An 11,345-nucleotide genomic window follows, 5' to 3' on the forward strand; every position below is an offset into this window, starting at 1 on the left:
AACCTCTTCTCACCTAGGGCCTGATGAAGATTTAATGTGTGTACTAACCTGGTTGAGCCAACATGCCCAGAGAGGTGGTCAAACATGAATGAGATTAATATTTAATTTGGTAGACTCAGAAAAGCTTACAAGGCTTGAACTGAATAAAGTCTCACCTCCCCCAGGCAAGAAGGGTTTCTGCCAGTAGATGGCTTTCAGGGTTGGATTGCAGCATCCATACTCCCCTGGGTCTCCCAATCCTTTGTGTAGATTTTGAACCCACCAGCTATTATAATTTTACGCACTAATTCGTTAAGATAATATTCTCTCTCCCTCCCCCACTCCCCCCCCCTCTCTCTCTCCCCCCCCCCCCACACACACACACAGAGAGAGAGAGAGAGAGAGAGAGAGAGAGAGAGAGAGAGAGAGAGAGAGAATGCTACTGCCTGTTTTTTTTTTTTTTGAAGAATCTTGGCCACACAGTTAGTGATGGATAAATGGACGACTACCACTTGTGGGTTTTTTTTTCAGTCTGTATGAGTTAGGGCCATTGCTTCTAACAACTCGGACTCACAGAAAAGAACACTCAACACTACAAAGTAGAATACCATATAAAAACTCCCTTCCCTTGTGTATTAAATCTCATTAGATTCCATTTTAGAGTGACCTTCCCGACCTTGTCTTTAGATTCCAGCTTAGCTCAGTGTTTCAAGTAGTGGGAATGTATAAATCAGCCAGGAGATTACTTGTCATGCTTTAACACCAGCAATAATAAGTACTGATTCTGGACCTATACTCGCCAGCAAATCACAAATCTCCATAACCTTTGTCTGCACACAAATGTCACTGGTATCTGCAAGTGCCAGAGAGGAGATGCTAATTTGAAAACTTTTATTGGCTGTAATTTGTCCGAAGATGGTGAATGGAATTTCAAATCAATCTAAGGGGTGTGTTTTAGTACTTTTCATCGGCGCTCAAAGTTGTTGAAAAGATGGAATGATGGTGTGTCAAGGATGGGAGCTCAGATCAGTCAGTCAGTCATGCAGTCTATTTGGGATCTTTGACTTATTTCAGGCAACCAATAACTCTTTTGGAGAGGAGAGAGAAGAGGAGGAAATGGGCAGCACTTATTAAAATTGTACTGTGAGGGGTTGGGGATTTAGCTCAGTGGTAGAGCGCTTGCCTAGCAAGCACAAGGCCCTGGGTTTGATCCTCAGCTCAAAAAAAAAAAAAAAAGTATAAAATTGTACTGTGAATATTGTGGCAAAAGACAAGGATGCTATGTAGACAAGAGTTTGCATGTTTTTATACAATAAAATTAGGATCAATTATAATAAAACAAGAGAAAATTTCATGTACTTAGAAATAAAAAGGCAAACATCATAATCAGTAGGTCAAAAGGTTAGACAATGACAAAAAAAAATAACAGCCCTTGAAATTGCATAATGAAAATTCTACATACTAAAACTGGCTCAACATGGTCAAAGGGAACTAGATGAAATAACTCTATCTTTATGACTGCCCACACTAGTAAATGAAAAGATACCCAACGAATGAGCAAAGAATTCAGTCTAAGCCTGCATATTCCTATGACTTTCCAGAGTCCCATGGGCAATGACTAAGGAGACAAAGCATGCAGGAAGCAGTCCTGGAAGAAGAAGAAGAAGAAGAAGAAGAAGAAGAAGAAGAAGAAGGAGGAGGAGGAGGAGGAGGAGGAGGAGGAGGAGGAGGAGGAGGAGGAGGAGGAGAAGAAGAAGAAGAAGAAGAAGAAGAAGAAGAAGAAGAAGAAGAAGAAGAAGAAGAAGAAGAAGAAGAAGAAGAAGAAGAAGAAGAAGAAGAAGAAGAAGAAGAAGGAGAAGAAGGAGAAGAAGAAGAAGAAGAAGAATGTATCTTGTTATAGGTGACTGACATGTATAACTCTGGCTTTGAAGCCTGCTTAATGACTGTAGGATGTGACACAAATCACACCGTGTTCCTGCCCTCTGGGAAGAAGGGAATTTTATGTCATAGGACCAGATCATCTTGGAAAAGAAACAAACACTTGCGTGCTGAGAGTTAATCATATTCCTCAATTCACAGTTGATTGTCATTATTAGTGCACAGAAAGCCCTGCCCCCTTGCTTTATGTCACTTTGTTACTATTCACTCATGTTTTCCAAGCTGATATGCACGTATCTTCATAAATATGTATTGGGTTGTGGTATGGGTGTAATCTTTGCTGTTTCTCTGTAGGTGCTAAATGACAATGTGCAGCATCTGATCTAAAAGCCTGGGTTGGTGTCTGGGGTATTAAGTAGAGCACCCCTTCCATAGGACCTTAGGATAATGTGCTGATGAATAGACTATGAGACTTTATTGCATTTATATGGTTTTCTGTGCCCTTTGAAATGTGATTAGTTCTTTTAAGGATCATGGACCCTTATGATACTGAGCTCATAAATAATTAAATCCAATTAATACTCCAGACTGAACCAAACCTAATTCATTTCAAGTTCTGGTTCTCAGCAGAGGAAGCCTTGGTTCACTACTTCTGAAATAATATCGCACTTTATTCCAGCTTCCCTTCCATTCATTTTGGTAGCAAAATACAGGGACAAAAGAGAGAGAAAGAATTGGGAAGGTGGGATTTACATTCAAATATGCTACTTTATCACTTAAAGAGATTTGAGAAGAGTAGAGAGAATGATGTAGCAAAGTATATGCTTCTAAAGTTTGTCTCTAAAAATAATTTCTGAAATGAGAAATAATGTTTAAAAAGGCACTAAAATAATATTAAGTTCATTAGTATGTGTCTCTCTGTTTTTTCTTTCTTTTTCTTTTTCTTTTTTTTTTTTCCAAGACAGGGTTTCTCTATGTAGTTTTGGTGCCTGTCCTAGAGCTTGCTCTGTAGATCAGGCTGGCCTCAAACTCACAGAGATCCACCTGGCTCTGCTTCCCAAGTGCACCACCCAGCTGTCTGTGTCTCTCTGAAGGCACTTCCCTGACTCTATCCCCTTTCACCTCTCAAGCCTCCATTTTTCTTGGTTCCATGTTTCTCATGCCTGGGTCAGCCCCTGTGGCTTTCCTGTTCATGACTGCATTGTTCTGGAGACTTGGCCTTTATATACATGGTCACATCCTTGCAGCTCCTTTTTAATTTGGAAAATGGCAGTTATTTTCTTATTAATGTGTGTGACTCTGATTTATTCAAATTCTCCTACATTTGTTTTCTCCTGTGGCTGAGTATTTTGTCTAGGAGCAAAGTGCTGCTGAAAAAATGCTCCTTAACCTACCGTGGGCATGGGAGGGAATGTCCCCCCAACACGTGACCATTGGTGGATAGGCACAAAATGCAAGCCATTCAGAGGAATAATCTTGATGTTCAGTTTGATCTTAACAAAATATAGGCTTTAAAAGGAGCAGGAGGGGTTGGAGAGATGGCTCCACAGTCAAGACCACTGGCCATTCTTCCAGAGGGCCTGGACTTGATTCCCAGTACCCACAAGGCTGCTCACAACTGCCTGTAACTCCAGTCCCAGAGGATCCAATGTTCCTGTCCTCACAGGCCATTGCATGCATAGTGCAGAGGCATATATTCAGGAAAACACCCACACACATGAAATAAAAATAAAGATTAATTAAAAATAAGAACAATAATCTAGTCTAATTTCTCTCTAGTTGTTGTACAAGAGCCCAATAAAATTGTAGAATGTTTGATGTTAACGCCTTTAATCTCAGCACTCAGAGACAGAGGCTGGCAGATCTCTGAGTTCAAGGCCAGCCTAATCTACACAGTGAGTTCCAGGATAGCCATGACTAAGTAGAGAGACTTTGGTTAAAAAAATAAAATAAAATCTAAATTTGCTAATTCATTTTTCGGTGGAATTTTAAAAAGAAAACAGAAAGCAAAGGAAACTAATTATAAATAGCAACAAAATAGGAAGAAATGCTTTACCTACTGGACTCCATAGAGCCCAGAGAAAGAAATAATCAGAATTAGGAATTAAAAGCCATAAGAAACTCAAAGAATGCTTCATCCAACATTCTCTGCGAAAAGCCTGTGAGTTGGGAGGTGTCCTCCCCATTCCTTCCATTTACAATCTACCGACTTGCAAACACACGGCCTTGCAACAATAATGTGGGCCGGAAGGAGTGGCGCACAGCACACAACCTTTCTTGCCCTGTAGATCCCTTATTTCTGCGGCTTCTAGTTCCTTTTGAGACAGGGTTTCCTATGTAGCCCTGGTTGTTCTAGAATGCACTGAGTAGACCAGGCTAGCCTCCAAGGCACAGAGCTTCGCCTGCCTCTGCCTCCTGGGTGCTGGGATCAAAGGTGTGCGCCACCACTTCTCACCTGCTTCTAGTCAGTTCCCACTACTGTTATGACACCGGTTTGGTAGCCTGCAGGAAGAACTGCTCTCTGCCATGTCTTGTGCTCCACACTTTCACAGGCTAAACTGATGCTCAAGACCATCCAGCTTGGAGGATCTGGATTGATGTTCTTTGTGCAGAAAATGAAATTAAGGCACAGAGGTCAGAAGAATGCCCACGGAGTTTCCGTTAATAGGTGACAGTGGGCTGGAGAGATGGCTTAGTGGTTAAGAACACCAACTGCTCTTCCAGAGGTCCTGAGTTCAATTCCCAGTACCCACGTAATGGCTCACAACCATCTGCAATGAGATCTGGCACCCTCTTCTGTACACATAATAAATAAATCTTTAAAAAAAAAAATAGGTAACAGCAGCCTGGATGGAGAATTGTGACAGAATCTTCCTGCTCTTAGGTCTGTGTGTGCCAGAGTTTACTTAGGGCCTTGCTGCTCTGCCTCACTGGCTTTCTGATAATATCAACACTAGTTATTGATAGGGTTTGTTGGACAATGACATTTATGAGCACTGGTTGACATATATAGAAGAAAATGAAAACCAGCTGTTGTTTCATTGTTAAGAAGTAACTACAAGGAAGTGGCTGAAGAGATGGTCCAGTGGTTAAGAGAACTGGCTGTTCTAGAGAACTCAGGATCAGTTCCCAGAACCCACATGGAGGCTCACAATATTCTGTAACTTCAGTCCTAGAGAGTCCAATGTCTTCTGACCTCTGAGGGCACCACACACATGTGGTGCACAGACATGTAAGCAAAACGCCTGTATGAATAAAATAAAAATAAGTAAATCTTTAGAAAAAATACCTCCAATTGTTATACGCTGAGTTCTTCAAACACACTTGCTATCAATCTTCCTTTATTGTATTTGTTTTCGAAAGATATAATTAAAATTTTTAATTATGTATATGTGTGCCTATGTGTGATTATGTGCACGTGTGTTGGGGTGCCTGCAGAGACCAGCAGAGGGTGTCAGATGCCCTGAGCTGGAGTTACAGGGGTTGTGAGTCACCCCATGTCGGTGCTGAGAACGGAACTCAGCCGCTGTGCTAGAGCAGCAAGTATTCCCTCTCTCTCTCTCTCTCTCTCTCTCTCTCTCTCTCTCTCTCTCTCTCTCACACACACACACACACACACACACACACACACACACACACACACACACACACACACACACTACATCCCCACTGCAGCCTTCCCTCCCTCCACTCTTCCCAGTCTCTCACCACCAGCACCATCACCACTGTTAGGAGCCCCACAAAAAACGTCAAGCTGAACAATCACACTGCATTTGCAGAAGACCTACCAAAGACTCATGCAAGCCCTATGCTGGCCACTTCAGTCTCTGTAAGTCTCTAGGAGCCCTGCTTAATTCAGTCTGTGGGTCCTGCTCTCCTCAACACCTCTGGCTCCTACCATCCTTCCTCCCCTTCTTCTGTGGGTTTCCTCAAGCTCTGCCCAAAGTTTGGCTGTGGGTTTCTGCATCTGTTCCCATCAGCTGCTGGAGGAAGCCTCTCTGATGATAATTGGGCACCAATCTATGAGTACAGCAAAATATTATTACATTGACTTTTAAAAAACATTTATTATTATTCTTTCTTTCTCTCTCTCTCTTTCTTTCTTTCTTTCTTTCTTTCTTTCTTTTTTTTTTTTTTTGAGACAGGGTTTCTCTGTATAGCTTTGGAGCCTTTCCTGGAACTCACTTTGTAGCCCAGGCTGTCTTCGAACACACAGAGATCTGCCTGCTTCTATCTCCTAAGTGTTGGGATTAAAGGTATGCACCATCACCACCCGGCAACATTTATTATTGTTGTTTTGTTTCTTCTTCTTCTTCTTCTTCTTCTTCTTCTTCTTATTATTATTATTATTATTATTATTATTATTATTTGGCCAGTCATGTTTGGTTCTATCCTAGGTCTCTGGGCCCTCCAGCTTCCAGTTCCTGGCCAACCAGGCAGTGTCTAGCATGGGCTGCCTCTCGTGGCAAGGGCCTCAAGATAGACCAGTCATTGGTTGACCACTCCCACAGGCTCTGAGTCACCATTGCCCCAGCACATCTTGCTGGCAGGACAAATCATAGGTAAAGGTTTTGTGACTGGATTGGTGTTTCAGCCCCACCACTGGGAACCTAGCCTGGTTACAGAGGATGGCCACTTCAGGCTCCATGCCCTCCTTTATTAGGAGTCTTCTCCAGAGTTACCCTCATAGGTTCCAGGTCATTTCCTGTACTAGTTTTTCACATCACCATCCCCCAATGCCTCCCAATTCCTATCATCTCACCCCATACTCTCTCCCTTCATCCCTCCCAACTCCACCTGACCCCTTCTCTTCCCATTCCCACCCACCCCCAGTCCACACACAAGATCTATTCTGTTCTCCCTTCCCAGGGAGATTCATGTGTCTCCCTCACTCCTGAGTCCTCCTTGTTACTTAGCTTCTCTGGGTCTGTGGATTGTAACGTGATTATCCTTTACTTTATAGTTAATATCCACTTATGGTGAGTTCATACCATGTTTGAGTTTCTGGGACTGGGTTGCCTCCTCGCTCAGGATGATTTTCTCTAGTTCCATCCATTTGCCTGCAAATTTCCTACTGACTCCATAAATATAGATCCAAGTGGATCAAAGACCTCAACATAAAACCAGATACACCCAACCTTCTAGAAGAGAAGGTAGGGAATAGCTTTGAACCCATTGGCACAGGAAACAAGCTCCTGAACAGAACACTGATAGCACAGGCACTAAGTAAGACTGACAATTAATAAATGGGACCTCATGAAACTGAAAAGCTTCTGTAAGGCAAAGGACACTGTCAATAGGATGAAATAGCAACTTTCACTTGCTTGGTTACAGTTATACCAAGATATTTTATATTGTTTGTGGCTACTGTGAAGGGTATTCTTTCCCAGATTTCTTTCTCAGTCTGTTTGCCATTTGTATATAGGAGGACTACTGACTTTTTTTTTTTTAAGTTAATCTTTGTATCCAACCACTTTGCTGAAGGTGCTTATCAGTTAATTCCACGAGGAGTTCCCTGATGGAATTTTTCAGGTCACTTATATATACTATATCATATCATCTACCAATAATGATACTTTGACTTCTTCCTTTCCAATTTGTATCCCCATGGTTTCCTTCAGTGTTCTTACTGCTCTAGCTAGACTTCAAGTGTTATATTGAATAGATACGGAAAGAGGGGACAACCTTGTCCCTTTTCTGATTTTAGTGAAACTAAATTGCTTTGAGTTTCTCTCCATTTAATTTGATGGTGGCTATAGGCTTGTTGTAAATTGCCTTCATTATGTTCAGATATATCCCTTGTATCCCTAATCTCTCCAAAACTTGCAGCAAGCACATTTTTTTTTTTTTTTTTGTGGTTTTTCCAAACAGGATTTCTCTGTGTAGCTTTGCGCCTTTCCTGAAACTCACTCTGCAACCCAGGCTGGCCTCAAACTCTCAGAACTCCACCCGCCTCTGCCTCCCGAGTGCTGAGATTAAAGTCGTGCACCACCAACGCCTGGCTTAGCAAGCATTCTTAACCAGCTGCTGCTTGTTTCATTGTGAAGGGATCTGCTTACACAGTGGTGGCTGAGCTGGTACTCACTATACAGCCCATGGTGGTCTGAACTCACAGCAGTCCCCTTTCCTGAGCCTCCCATGTGTTAGGATTTAGAAGGGTGTGTCCTAACACCTAGCCGCCCCTTCTTTTTCCTTTTTCTTGCAGTTGGGTCAAAATATAGGTATCATTTCAAAAACTGCTTTAGTGAAGTATAATTTACATGCTGCATAATTCACTAATTTAAAACATATGAATTTAGTGATTTTTCATATCTTTGCAGAATTTCATAACTATCACTGTAATCACCTTTGAAATACCATCTGGGGGTCTAACTCAGTGGTAGAGCGTGTGTTTAGCAGCATAAGACACTGGGTTCAAATTGGGCCTAGTGGTGCATGCTTTTAATCTCAGCACTCAGGAGGTAGTGCAGATGGATCTCCATGAGTTCAAGGCCACCCTGGTCTACGTAGTGAGTTCCAGGACAAACAGAGCAACATAGAAAACAAGCAAGCAAGCAAACAAACGACAGTGTGTTCCATCACAGGTCTGACCCACAAACAACAACCAAACCCCACCCAAATAATGTTAGGTTATTTTCATTATTCCCCCAAACAGCCCCATGACCAAACCTTACCTTCTGACTTCTGGCTTTAGGTAACTTCACCTCTGTTCTGTCTCTATAGACTTTTATGTTCTAAACATCTCACATAAACAAAACACACAAAATGTGGTACTTGTGACCAGTTTCATAAACTCAGCATGCTCTCCCCAGTTTATCCATGCTGTAGCATGTATGAAGACTCCATTCCACACAATGTTCCCTTATATGGACAGAACTTTGTGTCAGCCATCCTTTTGTTGATGGACACTGGGATGTTTTCTGCTTTGGTGCTGAGTATGGAAAGATGCTGTGACCATTTGTGTATACATTTTTGTGTAGACATATGTTTTCATTCTCCTAGAAAGGCATACTGACTCATATCATAAATGTATGTTTAACTTGTTGAAGAACCTCCAGACTGTTTTCCAAGGCGGCCACACCCTGATGACATTCGCACCAGCAGTGTGTGAGGGTTCTGACGTGTCTCCCTTCTTGTAACTCTAGCTGATGTCTGCCATTTGGTCCTAGGGAGACAGAGTGCTGTCTCACTGTGGTTCCGCTTTGCATTTCCCTGAGTATTTCATGAGATCATCTACCATTTGTATATCTCTGAGGAAATGTTTAAATACCTCCATTTTAAACATTGGGTCAGACATGAAGGTACACATCTTTAATCTCAGCACCCTGGAGGCAGAGAAAGGAGGATCTCTATAATTTCCAGGCCAGACTGGTCTACATAGGGAGTTCCAGGCCAGTCAAGGCTACATAAAGAGACCTTGTCTCAACAAAACAAAAATGCCAACAGCCAATAAGTGAAAAGATAGATAAAGAAGTAAAATTGAGCTGTCTTTTTATTGTTGAGTTAGTTATAAGTGTGTGTGTGTGTGTGTGTGTGTGTGTGTGTGTGTGTGTGTGTGTGTGTGTATTCTAGATACAAGTTAGTATCAGATTTCTGGATGACAAGTATTTTCACCCACTTTGTGGTTGGCTCTTCATTTTCTTGATGGTTTCCTTTGAAGCGTAAAAGGTTTCAATTGTGATGCAGGTCAGGTCATCATGTTTTTCTCTCCCACTCTTGAGTTTTTAGATGCATGTCTCAAAAGGCCAAGCCTTATTTATCTTCCACAAAATATTTCAAATGCATTAAAGTCATATAAAATAAAATGATTAGTATGTTACTTTAAATTATCTGGCTTTATTAAGCCTTTAGAGACTTGGCAACATTAGAAAAGCAGGCAAGGAAACATTGCCTTAAAAAACAACACTTCAAGACAGCGCTTTGGAGATGGCTCAGCAGTTAAGAGCAATGGCTGCTCTTTTAGAGGAGCCTGCTTTGGTCCCCAGCACCCACTGGGAGGCTCACAACCATGTGTACCTACCACTCCAGAGCATCCAACTCCCTTTTCTGACCTCTGTGGGCACCAGGCACACATATGAAGCACAGACATACATGCAGTGTTTTGTTTTGTTTTTTTTTAATTTGCAGTGATTAAAAAAACAACAACAACAACAAAAAACCCAAAACTTCAAGCAAACACTCTACCCCCCAAATAGATTAATTTCCATTTTAAAAGCAACATAGCTACAGTACAAAAATGTAGACAGTGGAGAAAAAGGACGAAGCTCCCATACTCACTACCCTAAATGTTATCATTTTCTTTTTCACGTATTTTCTCCTGGTACTTTAAAAAAAAAAAAAGTACATCTTTGAAGAATTGCAATAACAGATATGGCAATTTTTGTTATTGTTGTTGTTGTCGGGGCTGGTGAGATGGCTCAGTGGTTAAGAGCACTGGCTGCTCTTCCAGAAGACCAGGCTTCAACTCCTAGAACGGTATGATGGCTCTTACTGTCTGTAACTCCAGTCCCAAGGGATCTGACACCCTCTCTTGGCCTTTGAGGGCACTGCACACTTGTGGTGCACAGACACACATGCAAGGCAAAACACCCACACACATAGAAGAAAAACATTTTGTAAAATTATATTCTGTTGAGGTTGGGGATTTAGCTCAGTGGTAGAGCACTTGCCTAGCAAGCGCAAGGCTCTGGGTTTGGTCCTCAGCTCTGGAAAAAATAAATAAATTTTATATATATATATTCTGTTACAGTTTTGCCCACTGTAGGGCAGTCTATGTTTCTCTCCAGTTTTCCCTACTATTATTTATACCAACTGCAGGCTATACCAAATGAATGTATTACAGCATACATTTATTAAATAGTTGGGTATTTTTCAGGGTCCTTCTGCTTTCCTCTTTTTCTATTATGAATAAAGCATAGATGAATATTTTATTGCTTGTAGCTATTTCCTTGTTTTTCCTGCAATTAAGTTGGTAAATTAAAATTACAAACTTATTTGTTCCTCCTTATCTATACTGCCAACTTACTTTCCAAAATGTCTGCATTGTTTTAATTTGCTATGGTGATGACTGATGATTTTTTTTCCCTTAGGGGAGATTTTGGGAATGCAGTCCCCCATTATCACAAATTATGCGATCCAGTTTCCCTTATTTGGGAAAAACATAGAGGAGATAGATTCACTACAGCCTAATTCTCATCCTACGTGCAATGGGTGAGCTTCACCCTAGGAAAGCTACCTTCCTGTTACAATGTCTCCCCTGCCAGGAAAGTATCTCCATCATACTGACTTGTATCCAGAACACACACACACACACACACACACACACACACACACACACACACACACTTATAACTAACTCAACAATAAAAAGACAGCTCAATTTTACTTCTTTATCTATCTTTTCACTTATTGGCTGTTGGCATTTTTGTTTTGTTGAGACAAGGTCTCTTTATGTAGCCTTGACTGGCCTGGAACTCCCTATGTAGACC

At 41.5% G+C, this 11,345-nt stretch overlaps 1 pseudogene; it reads right to left on the reverse strand.

Annotated features, from left to right (window-relative positions):
- Window positions 1-10,943: 10,943 nt before the first annotated feature.
- On the reverse strand, window positions 10,944-11,128 carry LOC118594349 (annotated as a pseudogene).
- Window positions 11,129-11,345: the final 217 nt, after the last annotated feature.

The sequence above is a fragment of the Onychomys torridus genome, chromosome 12 (genome assembly GCF_903995425.1).
Source record: "Onychomys torridus chromosome 12, mOncTor1.1, whole genome shotgun sequence".
Taxonomy (NCBI): domain Eukaryota; kingdom Metazoa; phylum Chordata; class Mammalia; order Rodentia; family Cricetidae; genus Onychomys; species Onychomys torridus.